The following is a 17362-nucleotide window of genomic DNA, read 5'->3' on the forward strand; positions in this document are numbered from 1 at the left end:
CCCTCTTTGGTCCCTCCACAGGTGCAGCAGAGGAACAGGCCGCAGCCTTTCTGGTGGTGATTTCACCAGCCCCTTGCTCCGGGCGGTGGGCCGTCCACTTTCTCTCCCACCTCGCTCTGGGCATTGCTAGGGGGAGGGGGGACAGCCGTAAATCCCGGCGACGTCATCACGGCCACGCCAGGCCGAAGGCGATATCCCCTCAGAGCAATTTCATTAATAGGAAATCCATGCCTTAAACACCTTGCGGGCTGCGTTTCTGACAAGTCATCACATTTTTGCATGCCCTGTTTTGTTTTAAAACCCCTCTAGCGGTGACATTAGGGGAGAGGGGGAGGGGAGGAAAGGCAGACCTCCGTGATGGGTGTGGGGTGTGTGTGTGTGTGTGTGTGTGTGTGTCTTTTGCAACTGGCTATGCACATGACAATGACATTGGACAATGAATGAAGCTAACGGGTCAGAAGGCGATTCCTTTGAAAAGGGGAGAGGTTGACGGACCCCGCGGACCACCAAAAACCCAAATCTGTAACTTCTAGATCAAATCAAGCCTGAACTCTCCCTAGAAGCTAAAAGGACTTCAATGAGGCTATTATACTTTATTTATTTACTAGATTTAAAGCCCATTGCATATGTAAATGCAACAGGTGCCAGAATCCCGTTCCTCCCCCCCCCCCCCCACCGGGCAGCCGTCCCGCCAGCACCCCCCCCCCTTCCTGACAAACAGGCTCTGGGCCGTTCACAAAAACCATCAAATTAGAACATTCACAGTGAGAACATCCCTGGCCGGTCCCATAGAAGGGCTGATTTCTCACTACCCAAAGGACTCCCACAGCAGCTTCCGAACAGCTCTCCCTTCCTCTCCCAACAACAGACACCCTGTAAGGGAGGTGGAGCTGACATGACACTTCCCCAGCCATTGGCTCAACTTCCGATGGTTATGGAACGCTTACGAACATTCCAGCTCCTCGGAAGATTTGTGTCTGTGTGTTTTGAAGTCCGGGCACAAGGCTAAGGGAACCACGGAGCTGCTGATAAGGCCAGCAGCCGAAAAGGGAGCATTGTTACCATGATGGGCTGAATGGTTAACACGTTAAAGCCAGTTTGGTGTAGTGGGTAGGAGTGCGGACTTCTAATCTGGCTTCCCGGGTTCGATTCTGCGCTCCCCCACATGCAGCCAGCTGGGTGACCTTGGGCTAGTCACAGCACAGATAAAGCTGTTCTGACCGAGCAGTTCTTTCAGAGCTCTCTCAGCCTCACCCACCCCACAGGGTGTCTGTTGTGGGGACAGGAATGGGAAGGCGATTGGAAGCCGCTTTGAGCCTCCTTCGGGTAGGGAAAAGCGGCATATAAGAACCAACTCTTCTTCTTCTTCTTCTAACAGGAGAAAACAGTGTGAACCTGTCTTCTCCTGAGTCACGCTTTTGGACCAGCCAGCTCAGTCCTGTTTCGGATCTTGCACTCGCGGCTCCTGGACCCAGGAAACCTCTGCGAGGTCACCCTGTCCTGAGTCAAACCACCACTAGTCCATCTCGTTAAAATCGTTTATTCCAACTCGGCCCGAAAATATCAGGAATGGGAAGTCCTTTCCCACCACCAGTGACGGACGGAACCTGGGACTGTCTCCCTCTGCTCCTGGAGAAAAGCCCCTTCTAGTTGGCAAGCACTTATGGGGGAATGAGTGGGGAATGGAGAGGAGCATTGAGCTGGAAGCGTCCCCAGGGGTCATCTAGTCCAGCCCCCTACCCAACGAAGAAAATTCACAGCCTGTGGCGGTTGGCATTACCCCCAGGCATGTGAGAAAGGGCCAGGAGAGCTGAATACTGGCTCGTCCCTTTCTGCCCTCCCTCTCACCACCCACCTAAATTCAGAGCGGAGAGGCCAGGCAAACAAAATACCACATCAGAGAGTTCACAGATGCCTTGGTTCAGAGTTTGCAAAGGCCTCAGTTAATGGTCCTCCTTCCAGCGCGTTTTGGTCAAGATTCTCACACTCTGGAAGTGAGATTCGTGGGGGCAAGCACCCGCTTCCTTTGAGACCTTTCCCTTTCATCTCTGGTCACTCTTCTTTGGCTCGAGACCAGCCTCGGTCGATTAGCTGTGGCCATGACAAACAGGAGCGCCATCGCTGACCTCGTCTCACGAGTCCCCCACTAATGCCGAAGCTCATTAAGGCTGTTCTGGGAACTCTTTCGCGTGGTGGTCTCCAGTGGCTTTTCCCGTCCAGTTAGCTTTACCGGCTCCTTTGATCTTATTAATTGGCTTCTCAATAAACGAGCTGGTGGACTTCGGTTTAATGAGCTGACGCTGGCCACCTCGCCCCCACTGGGATGTCCCAGCGAGCTTCTTTGGCCAGCCTCACGGGGCAGTCTGCAGAAGGAAACGAATCGTAGCCATCGGCAGAGCGAGTGCAATTAACTTGGTCATCGGCATGCCCCTCAGCCGCCGGATCAAAAGATACATTTCCAGGGTCGGAGCGGATCTGAGCTTCCTGCGGCCCACGCTGGTGCTGTGAGTTGGCCTTGGACTTTGTAATGACTTGAGAAGAGCGAAGTCAACACCTTTCCCGGCCCCCTCGCGCCCCGGCACTGATGTTCTTCCGAATGGGAGAGAAGCGATTGCACTGCTTGCCACCATCCTAGACACAGATGGCTCCATGGGGGACCCTTCTGGGCTGTGCAAGAACTGAAGTGAGCAGGACTGGGCAGAGTATGGGGAATGTCCTGCAGGGGGCATCGGGGGAGAGGCGTACTTAGCATCGTTGGATCAGGAACTTTGGGGTATTTTTCAGATTATCTCCTGCTTGAGATTATCTCCTGCTGCATCCTGACTAGCTCAGCTGGAGCCTTCCTGCTCCTTTGTGTCCACTTCCTCCCTGCTGGCCTCCCGGACAGACAGAAAGGACAGAAAGAAGAACCATCGGACAGGAGAAAGGTTGAGTCCAGCAGCACCTTTCAGAGCAAGGAAGTTTTATTCAAGGCGTGAGCTCCCCTCATGGGAGGGAGGAATTGATAGAGGCTCTGAACGGAGGGGGGGGGGGGAGGAAAGAGAGAGAGAGAGAAAATGTTTCTTATATCAGCAACTGGCAAGTTCTAGAAGACATCGTAGTGGAATTGTTTTGGTTTTGAAGAGTGTCTTCTGGCACGAAGGACTCTGCTTGCTCCCGAAGCCCCGTTTCCAGGAAGATGGAGAGATGGGTTTTCTAGGTAAAACGGGAGGGGTGAAATGTCACCTGCTGCACCTGTCGAGGGGCTTGAGGGAGAAGTGACGGGCTCTCCGCCGAGATCGGCATGACATGTCCACGACGGCCGACAGGCCTCCCAGGCATCCGCGCGGTCACCGGCTGACCATGCCGTTGTTTGTGCTGGCAACCGGGCCGGCAACCCGAGACGCAGAGGCCTGGCGTTCCAGACGGAAGCCTCCTCATGTTCCTCGGCCCCCAAGTGGTGCGTGTTTTCGGAGCGTGGCTCCCTCCCCTCCAGGTGACACTTTCCCTTTGCAAGAAAAAAACAGCCACCAGGAAATGAATGCGTGCACACAATGGCCCACTTTGCAAACCTCAAGGAGACATAGAATCCTAGAGTTGGAAGGGACCTCCTGGGTCATCTAGTCCAACCCCCTGCACTCTGCAGGACACTCACAACCTTATTGTTCCTCCACTGTCACCTGCCACCCCTTTGAACATTCATAGAATCAAACTCTCCGTCAGATGGCTCTCCAGCCTCTGTTTAAAAATCTCCAAAGATGGAGAACCCACCACCTCCCGAGTGGGCAGGTAGATGTGAGTGGGCAGGTTGGTGGGCAGGTAGATGTGAGTTCCTGCATTGTGCAGGGGGTTGGACTAGGTGACCCTGGAGGTCCCTTCCAACTCTAGGATTCTATTTCTGAACAAAAATTCAGAAGTGACAACCTCCCTGTGACTCTCTAGGATCTCCAGGGATCTCTATGGTTTATATCATAAAGTTGGGTGGAATTTCTAAACTGTTGCTGTTAAGGCTGCTGTCCTGCCAGAGCGGGAAGCCGGCAGCCCTAAAAATAAAGCCACTGTTCCTGGATTCCTTTGACAAACTGCGAACACACCGGTCTCTTCCAGGTCCTGAGGTCCAGTTTCAATCTCCAGTCCTCCCTCACCTCAGGGAGTCCCCGTCCTGCCCACTCCCCCTCCTCCACCACGTGGTCTGCCAGGGGAGCTTGTCAAAGCCCGTATCCATTTGTCAAGGAGGTGGCATATTGCAGGCAGCAGTCCAGGCCTCCTGTCCACCCCGGCTTGGCAAAGAGTCCTTTTTATAAAAATGACCTTGCAAATGGCTCTGCGGGATTAGGAGTCCATTTGAGAAAGGAAAACAGCAGGCCTTGATTTATGAGATGCTTCCCCACCCACCCCGCACCTCGGGGCACTGTCCCGCCCTCCCCTCGGCCTGATACGGCTTAATTCTTTGGCATTTCTGGGCTGCGGGGAGCACATTCGGAAGAGATCACTCCGTCATCCCCTTCCTCGCAGGATGCCTCGGCCTGTGTATCAATAACCCCTCGGTGTTGACAGTTCGCCTGTTCACGACCTCTGGCCAAAAACCAGTCGAGTGACGCCTGTGGGTGGGGGGTGGGGGGAGGCTGTAGAAATTAGAATCTGGAAAGTCCCTCTTCCACCATCTGCCATAGACTTCAGCTGTGAGCCGTGCAGGACGGAGCAATACCCAGGAGGCCTTGAGCTGGGGATGTCATCACATCCAGGACGTGGGGAGCAACGTATTTAGGTGGAAACTCTATGGTAAATTTGGCTTCTACCATAGAGTTTTTGCCCAACTACCAGAGCATGGCCCCAACATTCCGCATGCGATGACATTAGTTCTGGCTCACACGGGCATGCACCAATGGATAATGTTGGCCGATCTCCCTCGTTTGGGGGGTACGGTTCCCCTCCCCGCTGGCCAGCTGATTGGCAAGTGGGGAGGTGGGGCTGGCAAAGGGGGACCCCCACCTCCACCAGGGCAGCCCTAACTGTACAGCGTGGTGCCCCATTGAGATTCCTCCTCCATGAATTTCCCAACTTGGAGTAGGAGGCAGCTCCACCTTGATGCAAATTCCTCCACGACAAAGGAAAGGCCTATTGGAGCTGCCTTGAACCAGTCAAGAGACAGCCTTGCCTAGCTTATTGCTGTCTATTAACACCGGCTGAAGAAAGATCTTTCCCAAAATATCCTCTCACGTATTCATGACCCTTTGGTTTCGGACTGTGCAAGATTTGTAATGTGCATGAAGATTATCCTACACGGGTTATGGGAGGAGATGAGTCTTTAGCAAAATCAGATCAGGCACTTCCTGATGTTTTTGAATAGTCTCCTTCCATGCCCTGATCACCTCATTTGGAGACTTTCTGCCCCCTTGAGCACCCTTCCTCCCTGCTTGCCTCCAGAACAGACAAAAATGAATGAAGAACAGTTAGACAGTTAGGACTCTCCCTCTCTCTCTCTGACTCACAAAGTTTATCTTCTTTTAAGCAGCTTTCCTCTCTTGCAGATTTAAATTCTGCCAGCTTTTAGGCGAAGGAGGACTTCCTTTGATCTGTCCTAATCCTGCTGCTCCTTAATTTCATGCCCACAAGTTCAGAGGCTACGAGAAACTGACTTCTTTCTCGACCTTCTCGATCCCACGCAAAATTTCGCATCGTTGTCACCCCTCAATAGTTGTTTCTCCAAGTTCAAGAGCCCGGCTAGGGCCTGTTCACACTTTTGTGCACTGATGTTTTGATTTGGGGCTGAGGAGACCTATAAATCCCGCCTTTATTGGGCTCCTTCAGGCTCACGTTTATGGAGTGGAGGCTGGCGTTAAAGGCGCCCTGGGGCCTCCTGCCCTTCGAACCCCCAGAATAAACACAGCCCCAGGAAAAAGCATACCTGAGCCATGAGGTCTCCTTGGCTGAGAGGGTTCCACCCTCTTCCTAGGAACAAGGGGGACTCCGGCGCTGCTGTACTCAGGACAGAATGCATGGAGCACCTGGCGTGATGGTGTGGTGGTTAGGGAGGCCAGATCCCACGGGGGACCTGAGGTTTGCTGGCAGGGGCTCATGGGAATTGTAGTCCGTGGACATCTGGAGGACCACAGGTTGACTACCCCTGCTCTACAGCATTGGACCCAACTGAAGTCCCTCCCCTCCTCAAATCACCTCATCTCCAGGCTTCTCCCCCCCCTCCCCAATTTTATTTTTCTTCTGGAGCTCCCCAACCCAACAAGAAGCTCAGGGGTAGAGCCATCATTTCTCTTGAGGGATGCCAGCCTCCAGGTGGGACCCGGGGATCCCCCAGGAACACAGCTCACCCCCAGGCTGCAGAGATCAGTCCCCCTGGAGAAGAGGGCTGCTTGGGAGGGGGGGGTCTTGCCATTCTACCCTACCGAGGTCCCTCCCTAGGCTCCACCTCCAAATATCCAGGAGTTTGCCACCTGGATCTGGGAACCCTACCCCACCCCCCACCCCCTGCCAGGGGGACCTGGTGACCCTATTATCCCCCCAGCCTCTTCTAACGGTTGTGCATCGCAGATTCTCCGACCCTTTTGTCAGGCTGCACTGGCAGGAGATCTCACCCGCCAAGTTTGCTCCGAGAGACCACTTCCTTGCTGGACATCCCCCGTGGCATCTCTTATCACCCAAGTCCGCATCTGCTTCCAGATCTGACAGCCAGCCCAGGTGGTGGGGACCCTCCCCTTGGTGAGGAAATGAAAAGATGCCGCTGAGGGGTGTCCTTTCGGGGGCTCCTTCCCAGCCGTCTGCAGGAGGGCCTCCCTCTCCATGCGGGATGCTGACTCAGGGCTTCCCTGCTTCTCATGTCTCTCCGGGGGGGGGGGGGTCTTTTCCATTTATCGGCTCTCGCTGGACTTTCCCACTTTTTCTTCCAGGTTCGCCTCCCCAGGCCTCCTTGACGCCCCAGTCAGGTCCTTAAATTAGCAGCTAAGCTTTTGAAGCAGCTGCTGGCAAACAGTGAAGCAACGTCCGAAGAATGCCCAATTAAATTTGGAACGGCCAGATGTGACTTACGCGCAGACAGGGCAGCGGTTTGGGGGAGGCAAGATGATGATAAGGTCTACTCAGAGCCCAGCCTGCCAACAGAGCGAGGGATGTGACCGAAGGAATTTTGCACAAGTTCTGCTTTAGTTCAACAATCCCAATCTCTGATCTGGGTTCTCCTTGCTGGGGATGGAACAGTGCGTGTCTTTTCCTTTGTGGCCCTCCTCGGATTGAACTGATCTTGTGTACATTTTTTTTAAAGGAGGAGATGATGGAGGTTGGTGAAATTATGCCTGGGGTGGAGAGAACTTCTTCTCCCTCCCCCAAAAGGCTGGAATTCAAGGGCATCCGATGAAGCCCGTGGACAGGAGGTTCAGGGCAGACGGAAAGAAATTCCACTTTACACAAAGGGCAGTACAAAGGTCGGCTCAACGCGGGAGGGTGTTGGGACGGCCACCTGAGGGAGATCCAGTCCACATTATGGCCTCATGGGGCAATGTCAGGGTTAAAGACCAGCGGGCTTTCATCTGGTTGGCTTCCCCACTCCTCCTCCACACGCAGCCTGCTGGGAGACCTTGGGCCCGTCCCAGTTCTCTCAAAGCTCTTCTCACAGAGCAGTTCACTTAGGACTCTCTCCACCCCATCTACCTCGCAGGGTGCCTGTTGTGGGGAGAGGAAGGGAAAGGGGCTTGTAATCCTACACCGCTCTGGGGACTCCTTCAGGTAGTGAAGGGCGGGGTATTAAAAAAAGACTCTTATTCTTATCCTTCTCCCCCCACTTCCCCTATTTCGTGGGGAGGGCTGCTGTGGGCTGCACCATCCCCTGGCGATCCGCGGAAGTCAAACGAGAGCATCCCCTTATTGTTTTTAAGAATGAGTGGCGGCCCGTGATGGAAACGGCTGAGGTGGCTCTTCCCGGTTTCCCGGCACCATCTGGCCTCTGACTGGGTCTCCTTCCAGCCTGTTTATATTCAGGGTGAGAACATTTTTTCCAGCCCTGTCAACAATTATTGTAACGCGAAGGGAGTGAGGGGGGTGGGGGGCGGTTGGGGGGGGTCAACGGTCATGCCTGAGCGTTTCTTTTTCGCTTTCAACGTTTTCCGCAGCTGTCTTTCCGGTCCCAGCCCTGCCCGAGGGCCGAGGAGCCCAACGGGGGCACCCCTGGAAGGACGGTGGAGTTAAAAAAGAACCGAGGTGGCTTCCTCAGGTGCAGTGGAGTGAAGACCCTGGCTTAGGGATGCCGGCCTCCAGGTAGAACCGGGGACCCCCCGGGATTACAGCTCCTCTCCAGGCTGCAGAGGTCAGTTCCCCTGGAGGGAACGGGTCTTTTGGAGGGTGGGCTCTGGGGCATTGTGCCCCACTGAGGCCCCCGTCCTCCTCTCAACCTCCAGGAGGTTCTCAACTTGGATCTGGCCACCCTCCCCTCCCCTCCCTCCATTCCCCCACAGTGGCCAGAAGGGACCCAAACCAGGCCCAGTTCAAGAGAGCTCTTCTCAGTGGTTCTCTGGTTTGATTGGTGGAGCATAAGCCATGATGTGGATACACACTTTTCTTGGGTGCTTTAGGATGCTCTGGGCTGATCCTGCGTTGAGCAGGGGGTTGGACTAGATGGCCTGTATGGCCCCTTCTAACTCTATGATTCTATCTCTTCCTCTCTGTATATTGCTGGCCTTATCAGTTTCTTGTTTAATGCTGATCTGCCCTGGAAGCTGGGGTAGCCAGTCTCCAGGTGGGGCATGGAGACCTCCCAGAAATACAACTGATCTTTAGAAATCTTTTCCCCTGGAGGAAATGGCTGCTTTAGAGGGTGGATTTTTATGGGGGACTCCTAACTGTTGCCAAACCCTGTCCACCCCAGGCTTCACCCCCAAATCTGTAGGACTTTCCCCACCTGGAGCTGAGAACCCTACCTGATCATCCTCCCCCACGGGGGGCTTGGTGGCACTTCCATGCCAGGAACTGAGCACAGGTGTGTTCTCCATCTGAGAGGACCTGCTTCTCATTGGCTGGTTGCTTGACTGAGAGGCCGTCCTTGCAGATCGCTGCCTTCATTGCCAACAGAACCCGCTGGGTGTAGTGGTCAGGTGGTCAAATTAGGCCCAGGAGTGTTTGAGAGGCGGCTGCCGGATTGAACCAGGGGTCCATCTAGTCTTGGGGTCCAACAAAGTTGCTCCGGAGGGCCAACAGGCAGAACCCAGAAGCTTGATCATTAGGGGAGGTTGTTGCTTGCGGGCTTTGCTTGTGAGATTCAGGGACTGGCTCTTGTACCCAACTGAACCAGCATCGGCTTTTGGATCACACCTAGTAAAAGAAGAAGAGTTGCTTTTTATAACCCACTTTTCACTACCCAAAGGAATCTCAAAGCGGCGTATAATTGCCTTCCCTTCCTCACCCCACAACAGACACCCTTGTGTGGGAGTTGAGGCCGAGAGAGCTCTGACAGAACTGCTGTGTGAGAACAGCTCTAACAGGACCGTGTCTAGCCCAAGGTCACCCAGCTGGCTGTGTGTGGAGGAGGAGTGGGGAACCCAACCGCTCAAAATCGGATGCTGAGCTGCTGTTCGTTTTTGAAGTAAGGCTTGAGGCTGCATTAGAAATCCCGGATCTTTGCGGGGTTCTGTGTTCACCTTTCAGCAAAATGTACATGAGCATTTCCATCACTCTTGAGTGAAGCGAGTTTCCCTTTCAGAACTGGGAATTCCCCCCCCCCCTCCTTAGAGGTGTGACATTGACCAGAGGAGTCTGCAGGACCATCTCCTTCTTGCGTAAACAGGACAGACGAACCGCACGCAAGGGAGGATAAGCAGGGGAACAGCCCCAGGTCCGCTGACTTCTGTGAGGACATGACACAGGAAAACCAGGGCCTGGTTCTTGAGATTAGAGAGTTTATTGCCCCAGCAGACTCTTGTGTATTTCCTTCTCCATCTCCTCCCTCTCGGGATCTGAACTATCCAGGAAAGATTCTCTCGGTTTCTTGGAATAAGAAGGGTTGCCACTCTGTAAAATAGGGAACCGTGATTTTTTTTCCGGGAGGGAGGGCGGGTCAGAAGCGAACAGATGTTGCAGGGAACCCCCATTTAAAAAAATTATTTATTATTTCATCTGTACCCCACTTTCTCCCCGGAGCAGTTCACATTGCTCTCCATTTTATCCTCCCAAAAACTCTGAGAGATCAAACTCTGAGCCTCCGGGGAGGGCGGTATATAAATATAATAAATAAATAAACTTTGAGTCCAGTGGCAATGAAATATAATTCTGGGCATGAGTGTTTGCATGCATGCATGCTTCTTCAGACGCATTGATTCAGACGAGGAGTCGTGTTGATCTGAAGCAACAGACCAAATTTGAGTCCAAAGTGGCACCTTTACAAGCAACAAAGCTGGTATCATTCTGGGTGTAAGCTTTCGTGTGTGTGTGTGTGTGCACACTTCTTGGGATACTCGGTGAGGTAGCTTAAGCTGGATGGGTACAACTGGCCCTTGGTCACCCAGCAAGCACAAGTTGGGATTCAAACCCAGGACTCCCAGAGAGCATGAAAAATGCCACTTGGTGAGAAAGAGATGTCATTCTGTGTCTAATCTGGAGAGCCAGATTTGATGCCCTTCTCCTCCTCCACATGCAGCCAGTTAGGTGACCAAGGGCCAGTCCCAGTTCTCTCAGAGCCCTCTGAGCCCCACCTATCTCAAAAAGTGCCTGCTGTGGGGAGAGGAAGGGAAGGCGATTGTAAGCCACTTTGAGATTCCTTCGGGTAAAGCAGCATACTAAAACCCAGCTTTTCTTCTTTTTCTTCTTCTCCTCCCCTTCCTCCTCCTCCTCCTCCTCCTCAGTTTTTGTGGATTGTATGCTGTTTCCCAACACCATGTTGGAAAGTTTCTAGAGATGTTGTGATGGAATTTGAGAAGGGTGGGGTTTGGGGTGGGAAGGGGCTTCAGTGGGATATAATATAATGCTATCCACGCTACAAAGTGGTCCTTTTCTCCCAGGGAACTGATCTCTGGAGATCAGTTGTCATTCTGGGAGATCTCCAGGCCCCAGCTGGAGACTGGCAACCGTATCTTCCCATCCAGGTAACGGGAATAGCAGTCCCCCAACTTCCCTCTTGGATATGCCTCCAAAGCCATGAAGGCCCTCAGCCTCTCCAGCCCTTTCCTCCGCGCACCTGGCCCTGCCAGGTGGAAAGTAATTTATCTTTTGGGATCGGTCTGCCTTTGCCACTTGTCACCCGGAGCCTGATTCCCCATCAATCACCGAGATTTTGGCACCCGCTGCAGATCCCCATTGCCAGGCAGTTTACATGCCCTCCGCGTGGTCTGATAAACCCTGGCTTTTTGGACCAAAAGAACGGGATCTGGTTTCTCACGGGGACAAGCACCGCCGACCCCAGGCCATTGCTCCTTCTGTCTGGAAAGTCTGCAGGGCGGCCGAGGGGCCTGACGCGCTTTTTCCAGCTGCTCCCCTGCCAGGGGAGGCTGTTGGAACATTCTCTTGTTGTAATTCAATTTTTTGTTGGGGGGGGGAGGGGGGAGTAATACTGAGCAGACAGCCGGCATAATCCTAACAGCTTGTTATCGGCTTCCCTTCTGATTGGCTCTCTTCCTTCCCCAGGAGTTGCAGACTCTGCAGGAAGGATCCACGAGAATGATCGGGCTTGGGTGGCTGTAGCATTCTCGCATGTGTTGCGTTCTCGCATGTGTTGCGACTGTTGGAGTGAGCGACTCAGCATGCCTGTGCATGGGGCTGGGGGGTGCACTACATCCCTCTCAGGGCGTACGGGCGTTATCTCCCTGAATGGGCTGCCTCTCTTTGTCGTCCCCTGGGAGCTGCCCTTTGACCTCTCCTCTCCCTCGCTTTCCATGGCCTTCCATGGAAATATGCGTCCCTGCAGGTCTCACCTGTCGGGACAATGCCCTCCCACTCACGGGATGGCCATTTGGGACGGGGAAAGTCCTCTTTAGATTAGGCTTCACTCTGCCCCGTTGTCCTCCCACAACCTTCACGTGGCCTTCCAGGTACTCTTTCTATTAGGCGCTCCTCTCTGTCCTTTCGACTGCAACCAGACTGTGAGCTGAAGAAAATGCAAATGGACCTTTTTTGCAATGTATTTCTCTGGAGATTTATTTCCTGCCCTCAGGATCAGCCTCCTAGGAATGAGCAAACATCCCAGGAGACAGAAATGCTGGAGGGGCGTGGCGTCCGTGTGGCTTAGAAGCTGCCACTGGTGACCACAAGCCCAGTGAACCTTTGCGCAGGAAATGTTTCCAAGACACAGTCTTTTCCGTGCAAACGGCATGGCTGATTGCCGCTAGAGACGTCAACTGTGGCTTGGGAAATTTCTGCAGATTTTGGTAGGGACCGCAGCGGAGAATTGTCGTCACTGTAGGCCACGGGAGCCCGAACTGTGGCTCTTTAGGTCTCCGTGGTCTACAGTTCCCATGAGCCCCTGCCAGCACATCGTATAGTGCTGCTAAATTCCACGTGGGGCCTGGAGAGCTCCCAGAATTACAGCTGATCTCCAGGCAATGGAGACAAGTTCTTCTGGGGGGAAAATTGACAGTATGACCTCCTGGGCTCCCTCACCAGGAGTTGGCAACCTAGTCGGGTAGGTAGAGCTATTCATTCCTACTTGTATCTGACGAAGGGAGCGTTGACTCTTGACAGCTTATAACCCTCCAGTTGGTCTCTAAGCTGCTACTGGACACAAATCTAGCTAGCCAGGTATACTACCCCTGAACATGGAGGTTCAGTGGATCCTTCATAGCCACTGACTGCGCCATCTTCCACGTGAAGTTTGGAGCCTAAACACTAAAGCTGTTTGTTATTTGCTTTTGCGGCTTTCCCCGCCAAATTCAATTTGGCGTCTTTCAGCAGTGAGGCCGGGAAGCCCCACGGAGAGCATCTTTCCAACCTCTCTCCCCTGCCCCCCCCAGCCCCCCTTCCCAAAAGTTCACTATTGCAAGGTGAGCTGGCCTTTCTTTCTGAAGCTATCTTTCCCCCCGTCCCCTGCGATGTCCCAGTTATTTATGTACTGCATGAGCTCCAGTGTGGAAAAAGAGAGAGCGAGAGAGAGCGCTGATTTTTATAGTACTGTTCTGTTGCCTTATAAAATGAAATAAGAACGTTATAGAATTTCATGCATCTGGAATGCCTGCATTCTGCCTGCCATCTGTTGCTAAGACTCCAGAGATTGTTTCTGGAGGCCTGGCTGGTTGGAATGGGGCAAAGCCGTGGGGCTGCAAATGTAGTTGTTTTAAGAAGTTCTTTAAAAAAAAAAAACCACACACACACACACACACACGCAGGGCCACGTATTTTCTCCTCTTTGTGCCCTCTCTGGGAAGATGGGGCCGAAGCAGCAAGACTTCCTTTCCTGGGGGGCTTGTTTTATGGGAACGCTAGGGAGGGCAGCCTCCCGGTGGGGCCTGGGGACCCCCTGGAATGACAGCTCCTGGCAGACTTCAGAGATCTGTTTCCCCTGCGGAACGGGGCTGCTTTCGAGGGTGGCCTCTGTGGCTTTGTCAGAACAACAACGACAAGAAGGACTTTGTTTTTATAGCCCGCCCTTCCTGGCTGGCTCAGGTTGGGTAAGAACAGGAATTCATGGCATTAACATCACATTGATTAAGGACTGACAGTACCCTTGAGTTTCCCAGCCTGGATCTAGCCCTCCTGCCCTCCCACCCTCCGCGGGGACTTCTGGTTGGGATCTGCACAATCTGTAGCATGTGCCTGATTCAAGAGAATCAAAAGGATTTCCTGTAGGGGGCAGCAGAGGGGATGTGCATTTAGCATACATGCACCAAATTTATTTATTTGGGCCAAAGGGAGCCGTGGCCACCCTCTCATGCCCTCCTGCCTGCCACCCCTTTCAAAGCCCATTTTTAAAATGGCCTTTGATACTAGTCTTCTGTTAATAATAATTCTGTTTTATGCCTCCCTTCCCTGAAAGCTCAGGGCAGCTTGCAGAGTTAGAACCACATAAAATACAACATGACGAGCGAACCGTTAAAAGCACCCAGAACAAACTACACAAAAGCTCTACAGAACTGCCTATTTCAACTCTGTTTCTGGCCTAAAGGAGGAGACACAGACCAGTTCTGTGGGGTTCTAATCAAAGTGCTCTTCTGCCCCGTTCTATTGGGCCTTTTTGCCTTTCTGTTTCTCCTGAGCGACTCCGACTGTATCCTTCCCCACCTTCTCAGGCCTGCTGTTCCATACGGTGAGGGCCACACGGGCCAGTGCACCTGGGCAGGCAGGTGTCGATCTCGGCAATTTGCAGGATCGCACCTGCAGAGGGCCCTGCTGAAATGGCACAGCTGTCATGTTGGCGCACACCGTAAGGAACTAAAAAGGGAAACATAAACCCAACCTAACAAGTTAGGAATTTAAAGGTTAAGCGGCAAAAATAAAAGTTTAAAATTTTGATACATATTACGGGCTGGCAGGGGCTCATAGGTATTGTAGTCCATGGATTTCTGAGGGGCATAGTTTGGGCGCCCCAGGTCTAGGCAGTATCTCCTTTGTCATTATGAGGGCGGTCAGTTGTGTAGGTGAGACCCGAATGTTTCTCAGCATTAGAACCCCTCCAGATTACAGGGATCCCTTCCCCTGGAGAAAATCTAGATTCGGGGAAGGGACACACACACACACACACACACACACACACTTTGGAGACAGATCTCTGTCAAAGGGAGCTTTGATTCCTGAAAATCTCGTTCTCTCTCTGAACCTCTGACCTGACCTTGATGGCCCAGCCTAGCTCGATCTCCTCAGATTTCAGAAGCTGAGCAGAGTTGGGCCTAATCAGTATGTGGATGGGAGACCGCCAAGAAATCCAGAGTCGCTACGCAGAAGCAGGGAAAGGGCCAAAGCCCTCTGAACATCCCTTGCCGTAACCTGGATGGCCCCGGCTAGCCCCGTCTGCAACTGGATGGCCCTTTCCACCGCTGAATCAGTAAATTGCCCTGACCAGGTTGGCCCAGCCTAGCCCGTCTCGCTAGACCAGGGGTAGTCAAACTGCGGCCCTCCAGATGTCCATGGACTACAATTCCCAAGAGCCCCCTGCCAGCGAATGCTGGCAGGGGGCTCTTGGGAATTGTAGTCCATGGACATCTGGAGGGCCGCAGTTTGACTACCCCTGCGCTAGACCTCGGAAGCTAAGATGGTTGGCCTTGCTTAGTACGTGACTGGGAAAACCACCAAGGCTGGCCAGGGTTGCGACGCAGAGGCAGTCAACGACAAACCACCCCTGAACCTCTCTTGCCTTGGAAACCCTCAACGTCCCCTTCACCTGGATGGAACTTTCCTTCGCCATTAACGCCGGAGCTTCTAAAATGGCAGGTGCGCAAATAAGGATTATTCGCCGATACCAGGAACCTCTTAGGGCGGAAAGCTCTACCGTTTATCATCACCATTTGCGGGTACGGAGAGAACTTCATGACTGACGAGCCAGAGCAGGAATCAGGAGGACGAAAGCGAATCAGAAGAACACCCATGAACCACGGCAGAAATTTGCAGGCCGTCCTCCCTCCCGTCCCGGTTCTCCGTCAGCCACTAGATGGAAGCAAACCGTAATCTCTGATGCTGCGGCTCAGCCCTGAACGATCCCCAGAACATCGGCCAGCCTCTGTGTGTGGTCCCCGGGTCTCATCTTACCTTCTCAGGAACGTTTAACGGAGGAAATGCAGAACTTAAAGCAAATCAATCCTTGGACATCATAAAACACGCAGACTTGGCGGTTGCCCAGGCGTTTGGCGGGAGCTGGCAGGATTGTGGGAATGGCTGGCTGGCACAATCGCCTCTCCTGAGCCCAGGCTCCTTTAGGGAAACCTCCCCCCTCCAATCCATCCCCTCCCAATAACTTAGCACTTGAAATGTCCGTATGCTAAATACCCAAACAGGCATCTTTTTGAATTCTCATCTCTGATGTTTTAACCTGGAAATCCATGATTTGATTCCAGTTGTCTCTTGTGCAAGTGGAATCTACGATTCTTTACTTCCGTGCCGTTCTCAGTTTCCTTGCCATGAAACAGATGTACTTATCACTACTTGTGCATTAATGAATTGGCAATATTCATTGTAGGGAGATTCTAGGGCTGGCTTTCTCAGCCAGGGCTTTGTGAAACCCTGAGGTTTCTTGATGGCCCTGGAAGGGTTTCCTGAATGGGTGGGAGTGAAATTTTTGTTTCAATTTGTTAAACATTTCTCAGGTGACAGAGACCAAATACATACAGCCACGTTGACCCACCCAAAATGGCCACTGATGGGCCTGGAGGGGGTGGGGAGGGGAGGGGCCCCAGGAAAACGTGCACACAGCTTTGCTTCCCAACCATATTCCACATGATTGCACAACGTCTGGGGTTTCTCAAAGTTGGGGTGTCCTTCAGAATGGAAGAGTATAAATGCAGTGAAAAAAATGACAATAAAAAAAACCAGACTATTTACCCAATTTAGGTAATATTTCCGCCCTCCTAAAAGCTTGCTTTAGACACGTAAATCACACCATTTAATGCAAAAATGATCTTATTTAGTTGAATATGATGCATTGTATGTGATTCTTATACAACCTGCTGTTCCAGTAGGGAAACTCAACAGTTTAGGGGCAAATGAGTGATGTGCAATGGACTCAGTTTTGTTTCTTATTCCTTGGCCGTATCTTACGCAACACACCCCCAAATTGCCTTCTGGCCCAAACCTGTAGCGGCAGGGGTCCAACATGCAGCAAAATTCACAGGGATACAACACCCTGTTTCTGCAGCTCTAAGACTACAACACCCAGGGTGCAGTGCCATTGGAGGGAGCTATGTGGGCGGGGGAGTAAGGATGCCGTTCCGCCCATGCTTTCTTGAGGGCGAGTCCCATGAAACGGGTTGGAACAGGCTTTAAAGGTTGGTGCCAGCTTGGGAAAAGCCAACACGCCATGCCTCCAAAACTATTTCACGTGAAAATGAGTAGGATTTGGAATTTCCTTTGGGTTCTGCTCTTTGTTAACGCACAACGGAACAGCAGCAGTGACTGCTCTGTGATGCTTGTAATTTGCCCTGTAGGGAACGGTGCGTTCCTCCTGCTATATGTGATCTCAAGCCAAAATCTGCTGCAACCCACGACTGGCAGAAGATAACAGAGACCAGTAAGGGGACGGAGCAGGACTTTTCTTGCTCTCCTCTAACATCTGGCAGAAACTTAACTGGATGACTGCCGTAAAGATGCCAGCCTCCAGGTCATTTTAATAGCTCGCTTCCCTCTACTCTAAGGAATCTCAGAGCAACTTCCAATCGCCTTCCCTTCCCTCTTCCCACGACACACCCTGCGAGATTGGTGGGCCTGAGAGAGCTCTGAGAGAACTGGGACTGGCCCAAGGTCAACCTCTGGG

The 17362-nt window shown here is 52.7% G+C and overlaps 2 long non-coding RNA genes across 3 annotated transcripts in view; one reads left to right on the forward strand and one right to left on the reverse strand.

Moving 5' to 3' along the window:
- Positions 1 to 17362, forward strand: part of LOC143820808 (uncharacterized) — a 69750-nt gene that overhangs the window by 12952 nt on the left and 39436 nt on the right. The window contains exons 2-3 of one of the 2 annotated variants that reach the window (XR_013225528.1): positions 7866 to 7969; positions 8100 to 8293. This is a non-coding gene — a long non-coding RNA (uncharacterized LOC143820808). Of the gene's footprint in view, positions 1 to 3177; positions 7970 to 8099; positions 8294 to 17362 lie in introns of those variants that run through there. The other variant, XR_013225527.1, reaches the window with a different exon arrangement.
- The window catches only part of LOC143820807 (uncharacterized), a 29738-nt gene continuing 15321 nt past the window's right edge, over positions 2946 to 17362 (reverse strand). Inside the window, exons 2-3 of the long non-coding RNA XR_013225526.1 lie at positions 8904 to 9294; positions 2946 to 3195 (exon numbers count right to left, since the gene is read on the reverse strand). This is a non-coding gene — a long non-coding RNA (uncharacterized LOC143820807). The remainder of the gene's footprint in view (positions 3196 to 8903; positions 9295 to 17362) is intronic.

Source organism: Paroedura picta, chromosome 11 (genome assembly GCF_049243985.1).
Source record: "Paroedura picta isolate Pp20150507F chromosome 11, Ppicta_v3.0, whole genome shotgun sequence".
Classification (NCBI taxonomy): domain Eukaryota; kingdom Metazoa; phylum Chordata; class Lepidosauria; order Squamata; family Gekkonidae; genus Paroedura; species Paroedura picta.